Source organism: Tachysurus fulvidraco, chromosome 2, assembly GCF_022655615.1.
Source record: "Tachysurus fulvidraco isolate hzauxx_2018 chromosome 2, HZAU_PFXX_2.0, whole genome shotgun sequence".
In the NCBI taxonomy this organism is placed as follows: Eukaryota; Metazoa; Chordata; class Actinopteri; order Siluriformes; family Bagridae; genus Tachysurus; species Tachysurus fulvidraco.
The window spans coordinates 10,258,516-10,274,832 of record NC_062519.1 but is presented as its reverse complement, the minus strand read 5'-3'; the positions used below and the strand labels follow the sequence as shown (position 1 = coordinate 10,274,832).

General features: G+C 39.1%; 1 long non-coding RNA gene across 1 annotated transcript; it reads right to left on the bottom strand.

Annotated features, from left to right (window-relative positions):
- Window positions 1-4,789: 4,789 nt before the first annotated feature.
- On the bottom strand, window positions 4,790-7,874 carry LOC113641336. Its single transcript, XR_007138615.1, has 4 exons — window positions 7,638-7,874; window positions 6,966-7,557; window positions 6,606-6,715; window positions 4,790-6,428 (listed from the first exon to the last, which is right to left on the bottom strand). It is a non-coding gene; the product is annotated as an uncharacterized LOC113641336 (long non-coding RNA).
- Between the last annotated feature and the right edge of the window lie 8,443 nt (window positions 7,875-16,317).

Here is a 16,317-nt window from a genome sequence, read left to right as displayed (position 1 = left end):
TAGAAGATATTGCAAATGTTGTATGACACTATTCCTGTAGATTGTTCATTTGCACTTCATTGCTGTGAATCTCCCTTTCTAGCACATTCTAATAGTGGATTGGATTCATAGCTAGTGAATGGAAAGTCCAATAAAGAACACCGAACTTATAGTTATTTAGGAAACCAATTTCAGACGTATTATGTTTTGTAACATAGGGGATTATAATGCTGGAAATAGCCATAAGGTCTATTGTGGCCATAAAGAGATGCACATGGTCAGTGACATTACACAAACAGACTATGGCATTCAAGTGACAATTGACTTGTAATAATAGGTCTGAAGCGTTTTCAAAAAAAAAATTGCCACACTATTACACCACTTCCATTAGTCTGGACTGTTGACACAAGGCATGTTGTTTCCATTGATTCATGCTTTTATTGCCAAATTCAGACTTGGATATTCATCCTACTGCTACTCACAAGATATTTTTTTCTTTACTGAGTTTTTAATCTATATAAAGTTTACACCAGTCTTATTAAACTCTAGAGACTGCTAAAGGTAATCTTAGGAGACCCTTCTGGCACCAACAATCATGCCATTGATGTAAACATTAAAAGGAACTAAAATCTGGATGATTTTATGTATTGCAATGCTGCCATATGATTAGTTGATTAAAAAATGGCATAGACTAAAAGGGACCCTTTTGCAGCCGAGGAACTTTAACAGTGTTAAAGTTCCACATGTTTAATCTATTCTTATTAATGTTAAATAGTGAAAGCTGAAAGCTTGTTTCCTTAAAAAGGGGGAATAAAACGATAGTCATTTTCCCATTTGTGTAATTTTCAATTTAATACAGGGAACAAATAGTTAAAATGTAAATATTATTTGGGGATGTGGTAACTCAGTGGTTAAGGTGTTGGACTACTGATCAGAAGGTCATGAATTAGAATCCCATGTCCACCAAGCTGCCTCTGCCGGGCCCCTGAGCTAGGCACTTAACCCTTAATTGCGCAGTTGTATAAATTTAAATAAAATTTAAGTTACTCTGGTTAAGTGTGTCTGCTAAATGCCAGAAATGTTAATAAACTCTAGTGGTTTTCTGAAAATAACAAGATTTGTGCTGTGTTTTTCAATGTTTGGTTTTGCATAGGCAGGTGGAAAGAGGAAAGAAGGAGGATGGATAGATAGGTCAGTGTGCAAAGACGCGTCTTCAGAATAAGAAAAATAAACAAATATTTTCTGTACAAAATTATAAAATTGAATATTGCATATTAAGTGAATATATAGTAAGTGTAGTTATACACAGCAAAAAGTCCAGTGTTAAATGAACTCTCACAGAGTTGATTTAAACACTTTTTCCAGAGTTTATATAGCTCCACACTCTCTGGAGTTAAATTAACACTTTCTAAATACTTAAATATTTAACACTATGCTGGAGTTACTAGTCTGACTCCAAAAAGTGTTAAAATAACACAAAGGGATACAGAAAAAACTGTTGAGTTGCATGTTTTAGGTGGTTATAATAAGATAAGATGTACAAAATAATGTTAAATAAACTACAGCACAAAATTCCATGAACATCTGAATGCATGAAGTTGCTCATCAAAATTCTTTGTGAATAGTTTGTTTGCCAACAGATAAATGTGATTGTCAACCAAAAGTACGTCACTTATTTGACAGAAGACTGGCATTTCATCTTCTATTGCACTGCACACCACAAGTCCAGCTCTGTATTCTACACCATCAACTTTAACCCAACTGGTTGAGAAAACATCTTTCGATAGGAATATTTCAAGCAGTTGAGCATTCTCATCTTCTATGGAAAATGATTTAATTGGCCCAAACTCATTATGTTTGAGGGTAAAGATTTCCCAATGGTAAGCAATGGCCATCTGATGCTTTTTAGCTAAGGACTTCGTTATGTTTTTTTTTTTAATTTTTAAAGAACTCTTTGAACATTTTATGTTTCAATTCAAGTCTCATTGACCACATATATAATAAGGGGCTAATTTTCCTTATAGAAGAGGGGTAATGAATCATGTAGTGATGCTTGGGAAGCAAATATTTATGTGGATACAAATTCTTAAATAGTTTGTGGTGGTCAGCAATCAAGTGCTTCAAATACACTGTCAAGTCTGAAGTGAGACGAGGTGAAAACACTACAGTATGTTCATTATTTGAAGTAACAGAAGCAACAAACTCCAGTTCTTCTGTCCTGGAGGAACAATGTCTCCTAACCTAGCAGATTTTTCACAAGACATAATGTCTGGATGGAATTTAAACCAATGCTATTACCAGCACTCTCCAAAATAACCATTGTGGGGCGATTTTTACGTTCTAAAAATCCATAATCAAAAGAATAAATTCTTGAAAGTAAATCCTCTTTAGATATAAAGTTGTGTGAGATGACCAAAAAGCAATTTCATTTCGTATTGAGCCATGCCTTTAAGGAGGTCATGCATTATATCGAAGGAGTAGTTACTGTTAACATGAAAATGCTTCAGTGTATTACAGTTTCTCAATCGACTAGGTACATTTCTCCAAACTCAGGTAACAGCTCTCAAAACAGTTAACACAGTGATCAGTACACTTTGTAATTGTCCTAAACAGATAGCAAATTCTCCTTCATTTCATACAAATCACAAATCAAAAGCATAATTTTCTCAAAACACTGTGCACAAAAATCCCTAATTTTATCACAGCAGTTCATACAGCCAACAAAATCTTTAATATATCAGGAAAAACATTTGTAACTTTTTCATTGTTCTTCACAAAGATCACAAGCATTTTTGTACCATTTCCAAAACACAACAAACAAAACTCTGAATTGTAAAATAGTCAGTTGCACACCTCGTGTCTTCAATTAACGCCAAATTGTTATCTGATGAGTTTGTAATCCACTCAACACAGAAAAAGCCAATTTCCTAATTGTTCACACAGCTGTCTTACGTAATTACAACAACTACAAAAGGGGAAGAGAAGAAAAACAAAGAAGACAAATGAGGAGATACAGTAAGACAAAAAAAAGAAGTATGAGCAGTGGAAACAGAAGAGGTTTAAGAGTGAGAGGTGGTGGCCAGGGTAGAGGGAGAAGAGGAAGAGGAGATGGAGAAAGAGAAAGAAGAGCTGAAGGTGTAGGAGGAAGAGCGAGAAGAGCTGAGGATGTAGGAATAGGAGAAGAGTTGGATAGATTGGAGTGCAATGGTAAAGTGGAAAGAGAAAATATAAGAAGAGGTGGACTGGGAAGAAGAGGAGGGCAAAGAGGAAGAAGAGGGAGGAGAGGTAGAATTGGGGTAGGTTACACACGTGTTTCAAATGAAATCAGAACTACACTTATTGACCATGTCATAAATCATGGTCTCTCACTGAGCCCAATATAAACAGATCCACAGTGGCTTCAATTATCCGTGCATTTCAGAGGGAAAACCGGTAAGTAACTATATCATTCTACTTTTACAATGAGAGTCCATGTAGTCTTGTTTGACATAGGTCTAGATCTCTACAGTAAATGTTCCTGCTTGTCCAAACCTTTCAGAATTGAAGTTAGAGAACATTCAGGTGGACGTACAGGACTTTTTTCAGCTGAACAAGAGCATGCCATTGTTGACATGGTGGTCCAGAACAACACCCTCCGCCTCAAAGAAAAACACAGGACAATCAACTGTTCCACAGTATCCACTAATGCAGTCGCTCCACAATTGACCGTGTTCTAGGAAGAAATGCTATCTGAATGAAGCAAGTATACAAAGTGCCCTTTGAGAGAAACTCTTAGAGTGAAGGAGTTGCGATTCCAGTTAGTTCAAGTATGTGCAACCCAATTACTGCAATTTTACCGTCAACTCAAAGATATATTTTTCCTGAATTTTAAGTATGTGTCCATAAACTATTCCATGCTACTATATGTGAAAAGATTTAGGCATATCTATGTATACTGCTGCTTCAAAATGTGAACTCAAACTTCAGCAACAATTTCACAGTAGTATTGACTGCAATCAATGCCATTACTGTAAAACACAAATTTACTATATTTTACCTTGTGTTCTTTTTACTCTAGAGAATCTTGGAGTTGGATAGCAGTACAACTCATTATGAGTACCTGTATATTGATGAAGCAGGCTTCAATCTTCAAAAAAAAAAAAAGAGGGAGAAATGAGATTGGCCATCATGCTACAGTCAATGTCCCTGTACAAAGAGGAGGCAACATCACTCTCTGTGCAGCAATTTCTACAACTGGTGTTGTGGCACACAATGCTGTCTTGGGACCATACAACACAGCAAGGCTCCTATATTTTTTAAACCTCCTCAATGAAATCCTCTTTCCGCTGGGTGATCAGGATCAAACGGTGCGAAATTTTGTAGTTGTTTGAGACAATGTCCAATTCCACCATTCAGCACTAGTGCAAGAGTGGTTTGAGAATCACCCACAATTCAGGATGGTGTTTCTTCCACCATATTCTCCTTTCCTGAATCCAATTGAGGAACTCTTCTCCCCTTGGAGATGGAAAGTACATGATCGCAACCCTTACAACCAAGTAAGTCTTCTTCAAGCGGTGAAAGAGGCCTGTGGAGATATTGGGGCACAAGCATGTCAAGGATGGATACAGCATTCAAGGCGTTTTTTCCCCACGATGCATGACTCGTGAAAATATTTTCTGTGATGTTGATGAAATTCCCTAGCCAGATGTAATTGAGAGGCATGATCAATTAAATAATTTATTCAATGAATGCAGTACATTTATCACTTTATTTTTTATTTACCCATGTACTTATTTCCATATGCGCATATTATATATATATATATATATATATATATATATATATATATATATATATTTGTGTGTGTGGGGTGACAACTTTTTGTTGTACACCTGTAAAACATGTATTTTCATTTATTTCTGTGTACCAAAATGTACCATAAATGTACCAAATCGATTGAGAAAAACTGTAAATGACTCATTAAAATCAAGAATCGAGTGCATCCCTAGATTATCACCAGTGATTTGTGTGATGGTGCCATATATCTGCTCATCTGAGAATGACAGACTTAATCCCTGGCTTTCTAGTATCTTAATATACTTTATCAACAGTTCCAGTATAACATCAAAACTGTACTTGCTTAAATCTTTTGCGTGAAAAAGTACTAACAAATGAATGTTCATAAGAACCGAATTAAATTTTGGGGGCAAGTTTCTTACAATAAAATAAAGACAGCCAATTTTGTGGATACAACGTTTGGAGCCAAGGGGGTTTGCTGTTTCAAAATAATCATAGTATATTTGGATTTGGACTTCCATCTCTAAACTCTGTAAAAAGTTCAGACTCTCATCTATAATCTTTCCTTAGGAGATGACAAATTTCTGGATTACTGCACATGAATTTCAATATTTCTAAAATTGGCACATATAAAAAGTATCATTCACTGGTACTTGGTCATAAGTGCCAGATTTCTGATTCAACCTGTTGTCATACCACACACCTAGTTTTATCTCAACGGGCTCTACAACTCCCCATTTTTCCATTTGGTATTCAGATTTGTGAATGGGTTCTCATTTTTCAAACAATTCATTTATTATAGGTTTGCAGGGGTCATTTGTAGGCAAAGCAGAGAGTATGTTATGCTTTGTTTGTGAGTGAAGCTCATCTGTTAGCGCCTCTAAATCTCCCACAATTGAGGACACTAAACTGTTTGGAATCCCACTTACTTGTATTTTGGCCATTATGGATTCACACAATTCTTTAGTTGAATTTTTAGTAAGCCCTAAATCATTGTTCTCTGATAGCACTGGAACAAGGAGACTGATGCTGGGGATCCATAAGGTCCTCCAAAGCATCTACATGAGATGAGCTTGCAACTGGCTCACTTGAAGAACATCCAACAGTTGAACTTTGAGCAATCAGCTGAACATTGCAATGAACACTATTAAGGTGCTTACGAAAACCTGCATACGTTTGGAACTGATGCCTACAACCTTGCTGAGAACAAATTAATTTGAACTTAGATCCAGGGTAGTAACTATGTTCACCTCTTAAATGCAAAATCAACTGTTGACTGACTGGGCTCTGTTTTTGACAAATAAAACAGATCAGCATTCTCTCAATATCATACTGCCCGACTAAGTTAAGCTTACTGTCTGGTTAAGCAGTCTGGCTCTCAAATCTCTAACCCTGGGAGACTCCTTCATTTTCCCTACATCAATGTTGTACACGGTCGTTTGCAGGAATGTGTAAAAGTTTACAAGCGCACAATCATAGGACAAATTAAACACAAAATGTGCCTTGAAAAGTTCATCAAATGCTCCAAGGGAGCGGTTTGCCTGGCATGGGATGAGATGCTTATCCAGGGCGATGTAGAAGCTGTGGATCTTGCTTTTCTGGCGTCCAACAGCAAGGAGGTACGGATGCTGATGCTGGTTGCTGTTGAGGTGCTCCTCCAAACTGCAGCATGACTAAAGTTAAAATGAACATTTAATATTAGACACAATGTCCAGTTACAGAGAGAACAACATTATAAAAAGGATTGTTCAAACAACTCAGTGGCTAGTAAAATATGTGAATGCATTTGAAGTCTTGATTTTAATCTCCATGTTTGTGCAACCCACAACACGATATTAAAATGTTTGTACTGTCTTTCAGCAGCATCACATGCACATGATTTTTGGAGACTTCTTTCCTCCTGGTGGTAGTGGAAGGAGATGCATCAATAAAAGAAGAGATGCCATTTTCTGGTCGTAGACTGGATAAAAAAATTCACATGAAATATTCACATGAATTAATGCAAAACTTAAAATGAAATACTTTCAAAATATAGAGCATTTTAAACGTTCACCTTATGTGTCTATGTAGTTTACTTTTTTAATTCTTAAAATTAATCTGGAACACATCCATCTCAAGGGTTGTTTGCTCATTTTAATGTTTTTGTCATTAAAACAAAACAGTAATTTTAACTGCAAATATGCATAAATAATTCATCAAATACAACATACTTGTTTCATGGAGATAACTTCCTTCAGGACGTTCTGCTGATAGCAACAACTGACTCAGCTCTGGTGTTGAAGTAACTTGCTTGGCCTCTTTAATGACATTTAGCCTGAAGAACGTGCCCCACCTCTGAAGCAGCCTGGATGATGTCTCAGCATCAAACAGGAGAGTGAAGCCTTGATCCACCTTTAAGAAAGAAGATATTAAACTGAAAAAATATTCTAAAATTGCATGCCTTTTAAAACATTTTATTCCAAAATGACCAGCCCTTTTGTATCTAGGAATCTTGGGAAGGTGGAGAGGATATCAGCACTAGAGCCTGGATCTTTAACAAGCTTCTTGTGATGCTGAAAGGTCTCTCATCTTTTGGAATATTAGGAACTTGTCTGTGGTATGGTTGAGCAAAGACATAGCTTCTCTTCAAGCATCCCCATCAAGTTGCCCTTCAAAATTAGTAGCCTTTTGGCATTTTGGGCCTCCTGGAGAAACATCATGAGGGCTGTCTAGTGGCAAAGATCCTCGTCGAATCCTCCTGTGGACAGTTTTCATATGCCAAGCAATGTATCCTGTGTTGCTTACAGCATCATAAAAATGTTCCTTAAAAGAATAAAATTTCTGTCACAGATATAATACCATTGCAAGTTCAAAATGAAAGGGTCATGCAGAAAATGACTTACATAGCCTTTCTTGGAATATGGATCTCTCAGGGAAGGGAACAGCACCACTATGCCATGAGCATACTGTTCTCTGATAGGTTTAGTAGGGAGATGCCTAAGGAAAGATATCAAATTTGTTATCATTTATTTAGACAATGGCCATGTAGTTATTTGTATAAACAAAATTATAAAATAAGTAAATAAAAACACCCATGCATATCAATCATATGAGCCACCAGTATGTTAACCATTTGTCTTGTGGTATCTGTAAGCATTTCTGTTTCTTGATACTCCTGTAGTATGGCTTCAATAAATAAATAAAATAAGAATTAGCTTGGTGATTTATTTTAGCATCATTTACATTTTTGGGTGAACAAAAACTCATGTAAAAAGCTTTGTTCTAACCTGTTTTGCAGACAGTGCAGAGGTTTCCTCTTTTCTTTGTCTCTTGTTAGGGACCTCATCTAAGATTACAGTTGATACACCTAAACTAGTGTCAGAACTCTCAGACATGGGAAAAAAAGTCTGAAAATTCTAAAGAATGACAAGTATTAAATGATCTAAAGTATTAAAATATTACAAATACTGTAATGAACAGCACAATAATCAGAAATATGAAATTTAATCTAATTTCTTAGATTTATTTGCTTGATAACACTAGCCTTGATAACACTCACCATCATTTGAGAAAACAGTCAGCACCACATTGCCTTGTCCAACGAGGTCGCTGAATATCTCTGCATCGACTTCTGTTCCTGTTGCATCATTGTATGTAACTGTTGCATCTGGTGGCAAGCAAAATCTCTCAATGACTGAAAAGAAAAAAAAAAGATTTTTTTAAATTTATTTTTTAGTTGACAGCCTTTCTTTCACAACAAATGACAGAATACAAATATCTTTATGATGCAAGCAGAATGTAAATATGGATATTATTACATTTTTTTTCCAATGTGTCCTCTTCTAGAAAACATTAGTTATATGATAAAGGCATGTACAGAAATGAGTCAACAACATGACAGCTTGGACAATACAAAGAATTTATCAGATTTTAGTCAAATTCTTAGTTATTTTAATAGTGAAGAAAAAAACAACCTTTTAGATGAAATTGCATAAAGTCGAACATCTCTTCAATGCAATCCAACTTCACATACTTCTGCTGTTCGTTGTACCTGAAACATGCAAAACGTTTGACATTATAAATTGGTGTAAATGAAAGAAAACGTGGCTGCAAGTAATTTCGTTTCCTGTTTACCGCATTAATATCACAATGTAGATGTGCAATAATTACGTTGCATACATAACAGAAAACTGCACCGTACAACGAACTCTTTGAGGGTTTAAGGTTGCCGACCCCTGGTCTAATGTATGGTGCAATACAGCTGGTATATAACCATCGAGCTGAAGCAGAGTAACAGTGATCAACAGAGAGACCAAAGTTGTTCAGCTGAACAGTACCAATACTGTGCTAAAACAGTGACAATCATTGACCTGAACAACACTGATATGGGCCAAATTGTGATGGCTAGTTTCTTGTGTTTTTATGGCTGGCTTAACACATTCATTATAACTGGTTTAAAATGTTAATATATTAGACTATAATGTCTCAATTGTTCATTTTTCTATATTTAGGTAAAGGTATAAAGGTAAGTATTATTTATATGTTATTTATTTATACAAGATTTTGCCATCTTGAGTGGGTCTTGACACATTACCTTTAAATTTAATTGCGTACACATTGAGTTTCTCTACACATTTTCTACTCCTATTGTAAAGTATCAACATACCATTTTAGGCGTTTTAACTGAAAAAGAGAGAGTGAGTTAGATGAAAGAACTATGTTAACTTCCCAATGCTAAATTGTTGTCTTCTGCCTCTACAGTGGTACAGTCTCTGAACAGTCTGAATGATCAGGTTGCCAAATTCATGGTGAACAGTCCCAACATTCTAAGTCAGGAGGATGATGCCTTCCTGCCCAGTGAGAGCAGCACATTGACACAGTCCATAGCTCTGATGAGACACCTGCTTAACCAACTTGAGTTGGCAAATGCTCACATTTGATGGCGTCTGGCACTTTAGAGTGTGTTCTCTTCACAGATGAATCCCAGTTTTCACTGCATAGGGCAGATGGCAGACAGCATGTATGGCGTCATCTGGGTGAGCGGTTTGCTGATGTCAACATTATGGATCGAGTGGCCCATGGTGGCGGTGGGGTTATGGTATGGTCAGGCATATGTTATGGAAAATTAACACGGGTGCATTTTATTGATGGAATTTAAATGCACAGAAATACCATGACGAGATCCTGAGGTCCACTGTTGTGAAAATTCATCCAAGACCACCACCTCATGTTGCAGCATGATAATGCATGGCCCCATGTTGCAAGGATCAGTACACAATTCCCGGAAGCTGAAAACATCCCAGTTCTTGTTTTGCCAGCATACTCACCGGACAGGTCACCCACTGAGCATGTTTGATATGCTCTCAATCAGCGTATTCGACAGCGTGTTTCAGTTCCTGCCAATATCCAGCAACTTCACACAGCCGTTGAAGAGCAGTGGACCAACCCATCCACAAGCCACTCTATGCAAAGGAGATGTGTTGCACTGCGTGAGGCAAATGGTGGTCACACCAGACTTGTTTTCAGACCCCACAGGACCCCCAATACAGTAAAACTGAACATTTTAGATTGGCCTTTTATTGTGGCCAGCCTAAGGCACACCTGTGCAATAATCATGCTGTCTAATCAGCATCTTGATATGCCACACCTGTGAGGTGGATGGATTATCTCGACAAAGGAGAAGTGCTCACTAACACTCTAGTGCGCAACAAGGCTCTGTGAATGACTTTATTGCCTGTCTTTCTCCGTTTTGTGAGAATTTTCATAATTTTCCCACTTTTCCCTTTTTGGATTTTTGTTCGTTCTGTGGATTGTACGGTGGCCGAGAAGTGCAAAACACATGAACAAATCCGAAAACAAATCGACAAATCCGAAAACACATTAAAGTGTCCTGCATCATCTAAAGCGTCCTGCAGAGCGGCCACCGATAGGTCAGTCCAGCACATGACCTCCCTCTGAACCAGAGCCTTTGTTTGTAAACAGGGATGAGGAAGATGGCGGCATGGTCCAATTTCCCAAATGGTGGGCGTGATTGTGCCTTGTAGCTTTTTAAATGGTGTGTAGCAGTGGTCCAGGTGATGTGCTGCTGAAAGTTCGGTAGTGCAAGCTTGAGGTTGGCACTGTTAAAGTCTCCCACCACAATGAGCACAGCGTCCCAATGCTGTGTTTAGTGTAGCGTTAGTGTCTCATGTAACTCCCATACTGCAGTGTCCGTGTCCTCTTGAGGTAGAATATAAACGGCACTGACTATGACCAAGCTGAATTCCCGAGGTAGATAGAAGGGCCAACATTTGATGGTCAGTAGCTCCAGATTTGGTGTGCAGGAGTGTGAAAGAGAAACGATGCTCGTGCTGTCGCACCAGTGGTTGTTTACCATCAGACACACTCCATCTCCCCTGGACTTCCCCAACTCCAGTGTTCTGTCCATGTGGTAAACCGAGCTGGATTGGGAGGTCCGGTACTGCTGTGTTCAGAGAAGGTGAAGCAGAGAAGGTTGCAGTCCCGAATGTCCCTCTGGAACTTGACCCTTGCCCTGAGGTTGTCAAGCTTGTTTTCCAGAGACTGGGCGTTGGCTAACAGCAAACTAGGTAATGGAGCGCGGTATGCACGTGCCCTCAGCCTGTTCCTGATGCCGACTCATTTCCCTCGTGGATGCCGGTACAGGTCGCGTCCTTTGTTCTTCCTAAGGATCTCGCTCGGCCAGCATGGGTCCGGGTTTAAAAACAGTGAAGGGTGAGTGGATTGTACACCAATAGATATGAGTGGCTCTGTCATATCTAATGATGACCATATTGTGTAAATAAACTGGTATCTATGTAAAATGTATAAAATAAACAAAAAAAAAATGCAAAGTGTAACCTGAGCAATCCTCACCGGTGCCATCTTGGATCACGTGTGGTCACATAAATAAGGGACTTATGTGAGGATTCTGTTTGTAGATTTCAGTTCAGCATTCAAGACTATCATTTCAACACTCCTCCAGACCAAACTAACTCCGCTCTATTCCTAACTCTATATGTCAGTGGATCACCAGCCTTCTGACAGATAAGCAGCAGCTAGTGAGACTGGGGAAATTCATGTCAAACAGCCGCTCCACCAACACTGGTGCCCCTCAAGGTTGTGTTATCTCCCCACTGCTCTTCTCCCTGTATGCCAACGACTGCACCTGTAATAACCCCTCTGTCAAGCTCCTGAAGTTTGCAGATGACACTACAATCTTTGGCCTCATCAAAGACAGTGACGAGTATGCCTACAAAAAGAAGGTTAAAGAGCTGTCTGTCTGGTGCAGTCACAACAACTTGGAGCTCAATATGCTCAAAAGAGTGGAGATGATTGTGGACTTCGCAAGCATACTTGGCAATCAAGCTTTTCCTGATTGCCAACTGCTGCCTTTGACATAGTCAACCACCACATACTAATATCTCACCTATATCAACATGTGGATACTCGTGACCCTGTTCTAGATTTGTTTAAGTCTTATTTAGCAAACAGTACCTTTTCTGTGGGTCTTGCCGCCTCCACTGTTCCTCTGTCCTCTGGTCTTCCACAGGGCTCGGTTCTGGGGCCATTGCTCTTTGCACTTTATATGCTTCCCTTGGTATCCATCCTCACCCACCATGGGGTCTCCTTTCATTGCTATGTAGATGACATGCAGATCTATATAACTTTAAAGTGAAAGGAGGGCTTCTCTATTACACATCTCCTTGCATGTCAAGACAATGTGATGTGACATACAGCTAAGTATGATGTATGGTGACCTATACTCAGAATTCGTTCTCTGCATTTAACCCATCCAAAGTGCGCGCACACAGCAGTGAACACACACACCGTGAACACACAACCGGAGCTCCGGTACCTGGGGAGCAGTTGGGGGTGGGGGGAGGGGGGCCTTCCTAGCCTTGCTCAAGGGCACCACAGACGTGGTATTGCCGGCCCAAAACTCGAACCCACAACCTTAGGGTTAGGAGTCAAACTCCAGAGCATACTACAGCATCAGACATTGCCTTTGCTAATTTACACACCTCTACAATATTAATCTTAGTAATCCCTGACTGACAAGGGCATATATCATTAAGCTCCTATGTGGAAAACTACTTAGACCACCTATGCTTGCCTAAGGTCCTAAGATTGCCTGCCATGTCCAGCACCCTGGCTCCCGGAATGCATCTAAACCAGTGCTGCTGTTGCCTAGTTAATTTCACATGCCTTAGAATGGAGTCTTTTTTTTCTTAGTACTTATTAATTTATTTACATGATTTAAAATACACAAATACAGTGACAATACAAATGAGGAAAAAATAAAACCTTCCCAAGCAGAAGATTCCCATCATTCTATCAGATACAGCATAGTGTGGTGATTGGGTGATGATGATGAAATCAGACAAAGAGGGGAAAAAAGAAAAGAAAAAAAAGGAACCCCAGAATCACTCAATTCAGACACTCAATGTGTGCTCTCACTCGCACAGCCACAGGGCCCGCTTTTAGAAGCAAGTAGAGGAAAAAGACTAACTTTTAGTGACAGAGAGATAGAGTCTCCTATAACCAGAGCTCTTTCAGGTTTCTCAGCGGGAGCATTAATGAGGACAGCAAACCTGTTAGACATATTTGCGGTGAGGTGTGGTGCTCCTATGGGCAAGCCTTAGCATTAGCCTTGGCTTTGCAACTATGCCACAGAATCCTCACCCATTTGCCCCACTGTGAGGGCTCTAATGCCAGAGTTGGGGGGTTAATTACTCCGCCTAAGGCACCCAGGTTTACCCCTCCAGAAACTACACTACTATTGCTATTGCTAATCCTCTCTAATGTCTGGATGCGCACCTCTAAAACTGAAAAATGCATCTCCCGAGGAAGAGGAATAAAATTAAAAGTAAACAATTTAATAAACAAAAACAAAATATTAACCAAAAAGAGAAAAGAAAAAAACAGTATAATTTAAACGCCGAGACAAGCACGAAACTCGCAGCAAACAGGAAGTGATGTTTTTCTGGTTCAGACTGTGAGTTGTTTTGTGTTGTATTTCTGTATGTCTCTTTAGAATCATATCTACCCCTGCTCCATTTGCGGTGAGGTGCTCCCGAGTCATGGAAAGCTTGATTTTTTTTGCCAGTGATGTAGGTATTACAGATAGCTCAGCTCCAGTATCCAATAAAAACTAAACATTGTGATGTATTTTAGTACATACATAAAGTCCATCATCTTTTTGATGAACTTCTGCTTGTGTATTGTCACTCGAAAAACGATGGGGCAGGGTTTTAAATTGGGCTCCTGTGCAGAGGCTATAAAAATAGTGATCCAAGCAACTGTATATGGCCGGTTCGGGTGTTTTATTATTTCTTTTGATAATAGCATGTGCCGTGCTGATTAATGTGATGTTTTCATTCTTTATGAGAGTTACTGTGTTTCATTTCCCTTCAGAATTGGTGTGGCTAGCTATAGCCAGAGTGTGCCTTTCTTTGTATTGGCAGTTGCAGTGCTCACAAAGGGGTGTTGTATTTGCTGTGGCTTTGGGGTGCACAAACATTGGGTGTCCTCTGGGTTAGCGAGGCCAGTATTCAATTCTGGAGACATACCAAGTGTGACTGTGTGTTTTTGCATTTGAATAATTTTGTGTGCTATCTGAAATAAAGTATTTTTTTTATTACACTCCAATCTGATACCTGACCCAGCCGTAAATTAACCTGTGTGTCTTCGAAGCTCAATTTGACAGTGAATCCCAGATAGTAGGGCCCTAGGGTGGTGTAGTTGCCTACTTTGACTTGCAGCCCAGAGTTAGGATATTCTCCTTGTACTGGCAAGTATGTGTGTGAGGGGTGAGGACGATTGGGTTATTCATTTCTTTGTTTCCACACGCATGTGTACCGCCACACTAGCAGATGTTGCAGATAGGGGTTGCTCAATTTCCCTGCAGCTAAGCTGAATTGAGTAGAGTCTCTACTCAATGCAGCTTAGCTGCAGGGAAATTCTTGGGTGAGCATCTGGAACCTTTTATCTATGTCATCATTACCTGCATTTTGATCTCTTACCCTTGTTTTGCACTCTGGAAACCAGTGTCTCTCTTTGTTGCAATAGTTGCTGATCATTCTTACTGTACCTTGAGGATCTAGATTGCAAAGCTCTGATGTCCTACTGCTGGCTGGAGTCTCGTCGCCCAGTGGTCATCTCACCAGGGATTGATCTGCATGGTCAGCCAGTGTTTCATGGGATTGTTGTGTATGAAGCCACCCGGAGACTGTCATGCCTTCTTTTGAACCAATGTTGTGTCAGCCAGCTGTATGGTCTGGTCTTTATCAGCAATCAGGTCTGTACTGAACTCAGAGTTTACAATGACCCATTAGTTCCTTAGGAGCTCTTGGTTGCACCATTATAAACTTTTGTAGAAAGGACATTATTTACATTTACACTATTTACTGTAGAGTGTCACCCAAATGAGGATTGGTTAAATTGAATGGGAAATTGTTAAAGCGCTATACAAACAAATTGAATTTAATTGATTTTGACATGCTGTGTCTTTAATCTTAGAGACTACTTAATAATCTGATTAAAGGGTGTTCCATTGCTGTCCCAGTCATCATATTTGACTAAGAGCTTTTGAGATTTTTGGTTTTAGCCAATTAACAAATGCAGTCTTTAGCCTGTTAACGAACACCGAAATTGTATATAAAACAAAAAATGATACAGCTCCCACATACTTTAACACACAGGGGTGAGCCTGGTCTCATTGAAAAGAAGAGATTCTCTAGTTAGATACAAGTGTCAGATTGATTCTAGGCCTTACTGGCACAAAGTTACAGAGGCTAGAATGGAAGTTTTGATTTCCGCCTGAGATTTTTTTCTGAGAATCTTATTTCTCTGGAACATGTTAGGTAACATTTAACAACTGATGGTCATAGCCACATGTCTTGGCTTTCACCAAAAAAAAAATCAAGTCAAAAGACCCAAAAATGGCTTCAATAAAACTATTTTTCTACGGACATGTCCATCTGGTCATGTGTTTCTTGTTTACTGTATAACTTTGAATTAAAAGACTGCATGCTCAGTTTAAATGGCCTAAAACAAACACAGCCTCTCTCTCTCTACTATTCTGTTGTGTAAAGAGGCCTGTAACCTGACACCCTGAGCTGTGAGAGTGAGAAAAGGTTGAGGATTGCGCAATGAACCCATTGCGCAAGATTTTCACGCAGATACAGGCAGCAGAGAGGGGGTTCGTAGCATATCGTTGGAATCGTCTCCTTATTGGCTAAAGAGCTGTATAGGTCCCGGCCCATTTCATTGCTATTGGAAGGAGTAATTTTCAGTGAAGGGAGGGTTCCCAAAAAATGATGTCTGACCTCATTGGCTTCTCAGCCGTCTATCTCTGCAATACAAGCACCGATTGGCTCAATTGAGGGCTTGTTTGATTCGTTACGCCTTGGGCTATAAATGTAAAATGTACATGTATAAATGTAAATTTAGAATTTTTGAAACCCCCAATGAGAATTTAGAGCCGAAACAAAGATGGTGGCGCACCACTGTTTCCAATTTTTCTGAATATTTGCGGCGCGACCAAAGCGTTTTGGATTAAAAGACTTACAGATTCCAGTTCTT